Source organism: Ictidomys tridecemlineatus, chromosome 1 (genome assembly GCF_052094955.1).
Source record: "Ictidomys tridecemlineatus isolate mIctTri1 chromosome 1, mIctTri1.hap1, whole genome shotgun sequence".
NCBI classification, from domain to species: domain Eukaryota; kingdom Metazoa; phylum Chordata; class Mammalia; order Rodentia; family Sciuridae; genus Ictidomys; species Ictidomys tridecemlineatus.
In genome coordinates, this window is record NC_135477.1 from 170,767,864 (window position 1) to 170,777,603 (window position 9,740).

Here is a 9,740-nt window from a genome sequence, read left to right on the forward strand (position 1 = left end):
ATTACTTAACCTTTTTGAGGCTCAGTTCCCCTCCTTTAAAACTGGAATAATAAAAGGTCTTGTCAAGACTGGTACAAGGATTAACCCCGCAGTGCAGGTAGAGCCTTCTGCATGCTGCTCAGCACGGAGCCAGCTCACCAGGAATGTTTAAGCCATTATATTATTATAATTAATTCACTGCGTAAAGACTCCAGTGCTGCTCTGTGATGCCTTCTGCACATTCGGTTTCAGGCCCGCTGGCCTCATGCCACACCAGCCCTCACACCTGTCGCTCCTCCCTCCGTTGGATGCTTCTCTCAAGTCCACATCATCTTGCCAAAGAAACAGCCAAAAGCTCTGGGAGTCTGGTTGGTCTGTCTCAGGAGCAGGCCCTCAAGCTTCCAGAGCCCCTCTCCAGACCTCCCTGCACTGTGTGTCTCCACACAGGGGACCCCTCTTTCTCCTGCTGCCTACAGCCTTTTGTTCCCACTCACATGGCAATTACATATAAATCTTACGGGGACATATTTTCCATGCTGTGGTATACTTTTATCTACTATTAATTCTATTAGCATCCAACGTTTTCTGAGCCCACATTATGGGCTGGTGCTATTTAACACTGGCCTTGCTGGCTTAAGGGACAGAAGATTATTAAACTAGGGTGAAATATCCAGCCCTAAACCATTATGGAATTCATGTTCAAGTAGAATCAGTAATTGAAAGCATACTCATTAGGAAAAAAAAATAGGCGAAGATCTAGTTAATTTACCCATTAAAGAACAGGTGAAGGCTTCTTATGAGATAGTTTTGAAACATCCAAAACAACTATTTATTTATCCACTTATTTGTTGACTGACACTAGGAATGTCTCCGGCTTGGAGACCCAGTACCTGGGGAAATTGGAGCACTGTTAAGAGAAGCTGGGGATTGACAGGGAAGAGCAGGTCTGATGGTGGGGAAGGGAAATGGGTTTGGAGTTGTGGACAAACTAATTTCCAGGCCATCCACGGCCGGGTGTGCAAGTGAAAATGTCCAATCAAGCAGCTGGCCATGGAACCGAAGAGAAAGGACAGACAGAAGTACATGGGAACATCCTTCTCAGAGGAGAAGGCCATGACTTAAAAAAAACAAAAAAAAAACAAAAAAAAAACTTCTTGGACATCTGAAGTCTCAATGCAAGGGCAAACATTTTACAAGGGTAGTTTATACATGGCTGGGGCTGCTTACACCTCCTTGCCCAAGATGGAGAATATTGACCAAGACCCAGAGGCTCTGGGGTTGCAGACCCCAGCTGCTCACCTTTGAACTCTCCTGCTGTCTTGGAACATCTCATGGATTTTCCATCCTATTCCATAATGTATAAATAAGATTTTAAATTACCTTTGAGTAAAACTGACTCAGCAACAAGACAGGAAGCCTTGAGCCTGTGGCTGCTCAAGGACAAATTACTCTGGGCTTGCCCATAGGAAGGGAGCTCCCAGTTGTCTTGAGAAGAAGCAAGAGCTGAAATAAGGAGCAGCTTGCTAGCAGGGGAACCCCGCATGAGTGGGACCCCATATGGGGGGTTTGGGTGACAGGAAAGTCTGGTCATCAGGACAATGGGAGGCCGAGGGGTGGCCAGGTGCCCATCAGATCTTGGGGCTCTACAGGACATGGTGATGGCCCCTGGAAGGGATAAGGAAGTAATGGCCTCCTTGCCCAAGATGTGGAATATGGACTGAGACCCAGAGGCTCGGTTTGTCGGTGGCCATTGACCACGAGAAGAGGCAGGGACAATGGGTGTGTGATCAGGGAGCACTTTGCTTTGGGGCTCTGTGAACCAAAGACTTTTAGAAAGTTCTCCTCAGGGTTACTGACAAACTGAGATTTCTTTCCTGAGTGGAAACAGATTGCCCAAACTTCGATCCCGCAGCATATTTTACTGACAGATTGGGTGCGATTTTTCCTGGGAAGGGGGTGTTTCAAAAGCAGAGGAGGAAAGGGAGGCTGGGATTGGGGAGGTCGGTGGAGGAAGACAGCTGTCAGCTCCAGTGTAGCTGCAGGATGGCTGGGGCAGATGTGTGCAGAATGTGAATGGCCAGTTCCCTGAGCCACGGGCCAACCACCAAGTCCAAGGCAATTGGGATTGTAAAGAGGGTCCCGAGAGGCTTCGGGACCCAGGGCCTACATGGGTGGATTCAGGGTGGGTTCAGTTCTCATGTGAAAGGAACATCTCTCCTTGCACCAAATTAAACCAACTTGATCAAAATTTCTAATGCGGAGGAGCATAATTAAATTGAAGATTTTAATTAGGCACAGTTTTGATGAAACTTAACGGGAGCCGGCAGGAACAGCCTGGCTGTCTATTAAACATAATCCTGCCTGGTGAAGAGCTCTTTAGTTGATGATCTTTAATGACTGCCCAACTCTCAGCTCTGCCGGTGTGCCAGTCAGCCTGAGGAGGGTGGGGGACATGAGAGGGGATGTGGGGGTGCGGGGGGGGGGGGGCTGACGTGGGATTTTTTTTCACCAGTGGGAAGGTGTCTCTTTCAAAGGAATACCGGTGCTAAACTTTCAGGGCACTCAATTACTTGCTTTTCATCTGCCAAAGTGGAGAAATGGTGAAGAATTATGTCGAGGGCTGTTTTACTGTAATGAATTAGAGAGGGGAGGTGGGGGGGCTCCCTGCAGGCTGAGAGGCGCCTCTGTCCGCCTTCCTCACTAATTGCTTTGTGACTCTCCATTTCATTTCCCAAAACCTGAATCTCCCCTTGGCCTCCCAACAACCACGACAGCGAACAGAAATAAGGCTTCTGGGAACAGCGATCTGAGAAGAGTCCTCGGCCACGGGACTGGAAGCTCAGGTCAGCGTCCCCAGTACAGCACCCAAATGAAGGGAGACTCAGAGAACAGCCAGCGCGTCACTGCAGGAGTGAGAGAACGAGCCAAGCTGCCACTCCACCCTGGAATCTCTGACACAGAGACAGACACGGATGCTGCCGTTTCACACAACATGTCTGGGCCTCAGGAAGAAACCGGCCCTCCTTCCTTCCTCTTGTCTTTTCTTCCTCTATCCAACCAAAGTTTACGAAGGCCTCTCTGGGCAGCAGGTACGGTATTTGGACAAATACTGGAGAGTTCGAGTTCCTTCTGCCCTGGCATCTACCAGACAGATCAAGAGATGGGTAGAGGGAGTTGTGCATGGATTGCCGTGAGGCTCTGGGGAAGGATAACAGAGGAGTCTTACATTGGCTTAGATCAGGGATCCACAAACCACAGCTAAGGGACCAAATCTAACCCATTGCCTATTTTGGTAAATAAAGTTTTATTGGAACATGGCCCTGCCTATTCATTTACATATCATCGGTGGCTATTTTTGCCGCAATGACAAAATTGAGGTTGAATAGTTTTGACAGGAACCTCGTGGCCCACACACCTTAAAATACTTACCATATCCCTTTTTTTTTTTTTTCTTTCAGTACTGGGAATTGACTCCAGGGGTGTTCTACCACCAAGCTACATCCCCAGCCTTTTTTACATTTTTTTGCTTTGAGACGGGAGTCTCACTAAGTTGCCCAGGCTGGCCTCAATGGCCTCAAACTTTGGATCCTCCTGCCTCAGCCTCCCAAGTAGTAGGGACTATAGGCATGTGGCACCCAGCCTGGCAACATGTGACTTTTTATAAAGAAGGTATACTAACTCCTGGCTTAGATAGTCAAGGAACCTGGCTCAGAGGAGCTGAGGTTTAGCGCAGACCTGGAGGAGGAGAATTCAGGAGTAAGGAATTCCCTGTGGGCAGGTGAGTGTGGGTAAGGGCAGGATAGGAACAAATTGGGTGTTTAAGGCCCTGGAGGAAGGTCTGAGAGACTGAAGGGGGGGGGTGAGGAACCCCCAGGGCGGGGATGAGTCGGAAGAAGCAGCAATGCCTTTTAACTCTGAACTTTGTAATTAGATCCTGGAAAGGCATTTGTTTATGATTCTGGAAAGTCACCGGAGGCTTGGAAGCAGGAACACGGTACGATGTGAGTTTTAAAGAGCTCTCGGGCTACTGTGGGGAAAGGTGGCTTGGAGGAGAAATAGTCATTGAGGTGGTGGGGTCGTGTGGATGGAGTTCATGTCAGTGGGGGTGAAGCGGGCAGAGCTGAGATGCATTTCGGAGGAAATATGGACAGCATTTAGGAAGAGACTGAATGTTGGGAGGGGTGGCTGGAGACAGGGAGGGATCAAGAATGATGGCTCCCAGACTTCTGGCCAGAGTGACTGCATAAACGGCAAACCCATTTGCAGAGGTTGGGAAGACTGGGGCTGGGGGAAGAGAAGGTCGAATGGATGATTTAAAAGTTCAGTACTTTTTGTTCTCCTTAAAAATTGAGATTCGTGTGAGACTCCAAGTAGAGATGACAGGGAGACAGTTGGATATATGACCTCAAGTGCAGCTGAGAGGCCCAGTCTGAAGATAAAAGTTTGTGAGTCATCAGCATATAGATGGTATTTAAGCAACAGGCCTGGATGAGCTCACCTAGGGTGGGAGGTAAAGACAAGAGGAAATAGAAGCACCAGCTGCTGATTTTCTGCAGGCTGCTTAGCCTCAGTTTGGCCTGTTACTCATTGCTATTTATCAAGGCATTAGGCTGAGGGTGAAACACTGATGAGACTTAATTAAGGAATATACGAAAAGAAACCCAGCGACTCTCTCCTAAGCAGATGCAGTTATTCTGAGCTGACTCCCCCCGCAAAGAAGTATCCAACAGAGGGCCTTGTACATTTTATAGACTGAAAATCTGAGCAGCACATGTGTCGTCGGTTCAGTGGTGAAGGAACACTTGGCTCTCCTGAGCACTGAGATGTCTGACATGGGCTTGTCTGAGAGTAGAGGGCTTCATGGTGGTTTCCAGTCACAGCTGCTTAGCAGAGTCACCTGACCAGCTGGTTAAAACCAGGAATCCCCTGGATCCACACCCACAGAGGTGAGGCCCCAGGAAGTTCTGTTTTTTAACAAAGATCCCAGGAGAGAGTGGGCTGTGGGAAACCCACACTTCCCAATGGTTTTCCTGGCCATTTCAAAGGCTAAACCTGAGATCCACCCCACCCAAAACACCGCATCTTCTAGAGGACAAGGAGCTGAACTTGGAAGGCTTGAATAAGACATAAATTTTGTATTTATTGCTGTAATTTGAATGAAGAATATCTCCCATAGGCCCATGTGTTAAATTAGGCTGATTCCTTAGCTTGCTTGTCTCAGGAGGAGGTGGGTGTTTTAAGAGGTGGGTCCTAGTAGGAGGTTTTCTGACACTGGTAGCAGGCCCTTGATGGGGGACCGCAGGATTCCCATCTGTTTTTCTTTCTCATTTTGTCTCCTGGCTGCCACAATGCTCTCCCACTCACTCCCCACCATGATGTGCTGCCTCATCACAAGTCCAAATACCATGGGCCAACTGAAGATGGACTGAAACCTCATAAATTGTTAACCAAAATAAACCTTTTCTCTTTATAAGCTGATTATCTCAGGTATTTGTTATAGAAACAGAAAACTGACTAACACACTTAAACATGCAATGTAATTATTGACTTACCAAATGCTTGTTTCCTTCCTCTTCTTCACCCCTTGACAAGGCCTGAGAATTTCAGTACATAAAAACATAACTAGCACACATATATCTGATGCTCTCACTTATGCACACAATGTCTCTCTCTCTCTCTCTCTCTCTCTCTCTCTCTCTCTCTCTCTCTTTCTCTCTCTCTCTCTCTCCTGTTCCCTCTTGCACATATGCACATACATACTCCTTTCTATTTGCCAACACTGCCTCAGTAAGGGCTTTATCATTTTTCACCCAGGCCACAACCATAGTTTCCTAACTTCTGTCTTTGCCAGACTACTCAAGAGCAGCTGTAGTCCACCTCCAAATTTCTGTTGGAGTAAACTTACATAAGCCAAATCTGACTCCCTCAGGATCCTAGTCTGTGAGAAAACTATTGGCTTCTAATTGCCCATCAGGAGAACTCCAAATACCTCGGCCTGGTGTCTTACAATGGTACCAGTCTCCTTCACTAGCAAGGCTTCCTCCATTTCTGGTACATTTACTCCAGCATAGTCACACCTATTTATCCAGAGCTACCCCTTCACACCTGCCTTTCCATACCTCTCCAGCCACTCCTGTCCTATTACACCCGCCTATCTGCACCTGCCCACACCCACTTGTCCATACACACCTGTCCATGAACACCTGGCCAACTCTGATCCTTGAAGATCCAACTCAGAAGTTCCCTTCGTTCTGAAGTCTTCCTCTGCTCCAAAGGCCGAGCCTGATCCTTCTTCCTTTGTTCTAAAACTTAGCAATTTGCACACATCTTTGCTGGAGTGTTTATCATATTGAACAGTAATTCTTTATTTCTTTCTCACCAATCCCCAGCCTCTAAATCACGTTGTGAAACTATTCATCTCCCGTACACAGTGCCTCGTTCAGTGTCAGGCTTGGAGTAGGCCCTTGTTAAGCCTGTGGAGAGATGCTGTTCTCCTCTCTTGCTGTCTGGCTCTCAACAACCTGGGTCTGCAAGGAGATCAGTGCACCTGTTGGCAGCAGCCCTCTTTCACTCATTTTGCTGGTCTGCTAAGGGAGCAGGCAACTGAGCATGAGATTTTGTTAAAAACAAGAGCCAACAGGTTCCTAGAGGGCATCAGAGTGTTTCTCTGGGTAAAATACATCTGCTTCAGAGTGTGGTCTTCCAGGCAAACTCTCCTCCTGCCACCTCCTGCCTCCTCAGTAGCACTCTGATTGTTTAAGCTGCTGGGTATGAATCTCTGGACAAATGAGAAGTCTGTGTCATGCACACACCAAACAGGGAACAGAGTCCCACTGTCCACTATCTTCACTACCAAAAATTCAAGTGGAGAACAATAGGAATGAGGCATCATGAAAAATCACCGTGAATGTCCTTGACTTGATATCCAGAGATGGACATTAGACAATCCAGGACTATCACTGTTTTGTATATGATATGCGTCCACATGCATGTAGATTTTCCTGGGAGTAGTTTCCATAGATTTTATGAGGTTCTCAAAGGAGTACTGACACCCTCAAGAGTTAGGGTTCACTGATGGAGAATATGCTTTGTGCCCTTTTTTAACCATCAAAATTAAAATTTACAGGGGAATCTTAAAAGGCCTTGGGAACGTGAATGATTTTCATGTTAAATGTCCCCCAGTCTCCAGGATGGCTTTTCTCACCCACAATGTTGGCCTCCAAGCCAAGGAAGAGCAAGTAGGCATCATTTCTAATAAATCCCGTAAATAAAACCAGCTCCCGCTGTATTAGATCACCGTAAAACAATTCCCCGAGGCCCCAGGGATTAAATAATAGAAGAAAATGCTTTCCACTAAACCATGGGAATGATAGAAAAGATTCTCGCTATCATAATTTACACAGATTACTCCAAGACAAATTGGTTGTTAGGGCTGATCATGGTGATCACTTAAACACTCACTGCACATTATCTCTCCCAGGTTCGGAAATGCTGCAAGCACATCGTGAAGGCCTTGTCACTGACTCACCAGCTTGCAAATGCGCCTTAAGAAAGGCTCGGGGATCTTAAAGCCAGAGTGAGCATGTCTTGCCTACAAAACAGTTGCTTGCAGTCTTTCATGTCAACGAGTGGAAATGACCAGGGCTCATTCAACATCCTTGGAGCTGTCCTGCCACCAGGATCTGCTGGGGAAAGGACATCGGAGATCCCATGATGGTGGGTGGCCTTCCTGGCTTCATCTCTCCTCTGTGTCTCATGTTTCCCCACATGCCCTTCGCCAGGTATTTCCATCTCATTGAATAAGGTCCCTGCAAGCTCTTGACCACAGAGGAAAAAAATAGGTGCCGCCTGATTTCCTCTTTCTCTTCTCTCTCCACTGCTGAATCCTGTTGAGTTAACCCCATCTTGTCTTCGCAAATCTGTCCATTTCCCGCATTTCAAGGCACTGAAATCACTCCTCCGGGTGACAGCAATAGCTTCCTAACTAGCCTCCCTTACTCCAGCCTCGCCATTGCTCCAGGTTCAAAGGACAAAACTGATTGTGCCTTACCCTGTCCTCCAACATGCTCCTTTCCCACCCATCCTACACACAGAGCTCAGCCTCTCCTCCAAAGGAGCGCCCAACATGCACGAGTTTGAAGAAGGTTGGACTGTTAGGCTGAGGATGTCCATGCATCCAGCCACACCTGGTCTGTGTACCACCCATCCCGCTTCGTGGTCACTGCCTGGTTGGTGGTTGTGTTGGTCAGCTTTCTGCCACTGCAAATACTTAAGACAATCAAATTATAAAGAGAAATGATTTATTCTGGTTCAGAGCATTGGCGCTTTCAGCCCATGACTATTGGTACCATTGCTTTGGGCCACTGGCAAGGAGAAATATCATGACAGGAGAGCGCTCGAGTAAAGCCACACACATCATGGCAGGAAGCTAGGAGAGAAAGAAGGACCACTCCCTTTGAGGGCACCGCTCTCAGAGACCTAAGGACCTTCCACTAGGCCTCGTCTCCTAAAACTTCTTCCACCTCCAGATAGTGCCACCCTGGGGACCAAGTCTTTAACGCAGCACTTTTTATTTTATTTTTTTTTCAGTTGTTGATAGACCTTTATTTTATTCATTTATTTATATGCAGTGCTGAGAATCGAACCCAGTGCCTCACACATGCCAGACAAGCGCTACCACTGTGTCACAACCCCAGCCCCTTTACAGCAGTTTTGAGAGGTATACAAGATCTAGACCATAGCAGTTGTTGATTTCCCTACCAGCCTGCATATCCTGGGAGAGCAAGAGCTGGTTTCATTTAACCATTTTCTAGCTGAGCGCCTGACACATGGGCAGTAACCAGGACATATTAAATGACTCAGGATTTAAAACAAAAACAAAAGTGCTTTTTGATGTCAAGGATGATGAATGGACAAAGTTCTTGCCCAGAAAGCAGTACATACTGATGGGATGGAGACGGTGTGAGCATTTCCTTTCTGATATTTACTAATCCTCCCGTCAGCCTGATCATTTTTAGTATAAAATGCTTCTCTTTGGATCCTAAATAGCAGTGAGGGCACAGCTGGAGCGCCAGACCGAACTTCTCTTTTTAACTCCTCGCACTCAACTTACCATGCCACACGGCACGTGGGATAAGGGAAGAAGCCAAGTTCACCAGCTGGTGATATATTTGGGATTAGAATGAGATTTTTCTCAGTCCAAAAGGAAGGTGATGTTTAAATATGCAAGTCATAAACTGATACAAGCCTAGCTAAGATTATTACATTAGCTTCAAGGCCTGATCACTCCACATGAAGCCCCAAACAGTCTTATTCACCGAGGGCTGGGGGGATAATAAAACACACCTTATCTGCCAAATCTTTCCTGCTATTGAACTGGGGACAAAGGAGATCTTCTAAAATGTTCAATGATTTCTAGTTGGTGCCTTCATCTAAACTCTAACAGCTTAATTCTGATAAACAAATACCTCTTTCTTTCTAGGTAGCTAGATTTCGAGTGCCCATCTATCTACAGGGCACAAGGTGGATTAGGTTAACATTAGACATACTTTCCATTCATGCATGATCATAAACCATGCTGGAATAGAATCCATTTCTTTGCTACAAATTAAGGGCTTGTGAAACCCAAGTTAAGGCCATCCCTAAAGATTCAATCACTGGTTTCTATGGCAGTAAGAGGTTTAGCACTCTAAAGCTAAGAAAGGATTTCTTTGACAGCAATAATTTTTGATCACCTATTCTAAGTCTTTTTATTTTAGAAA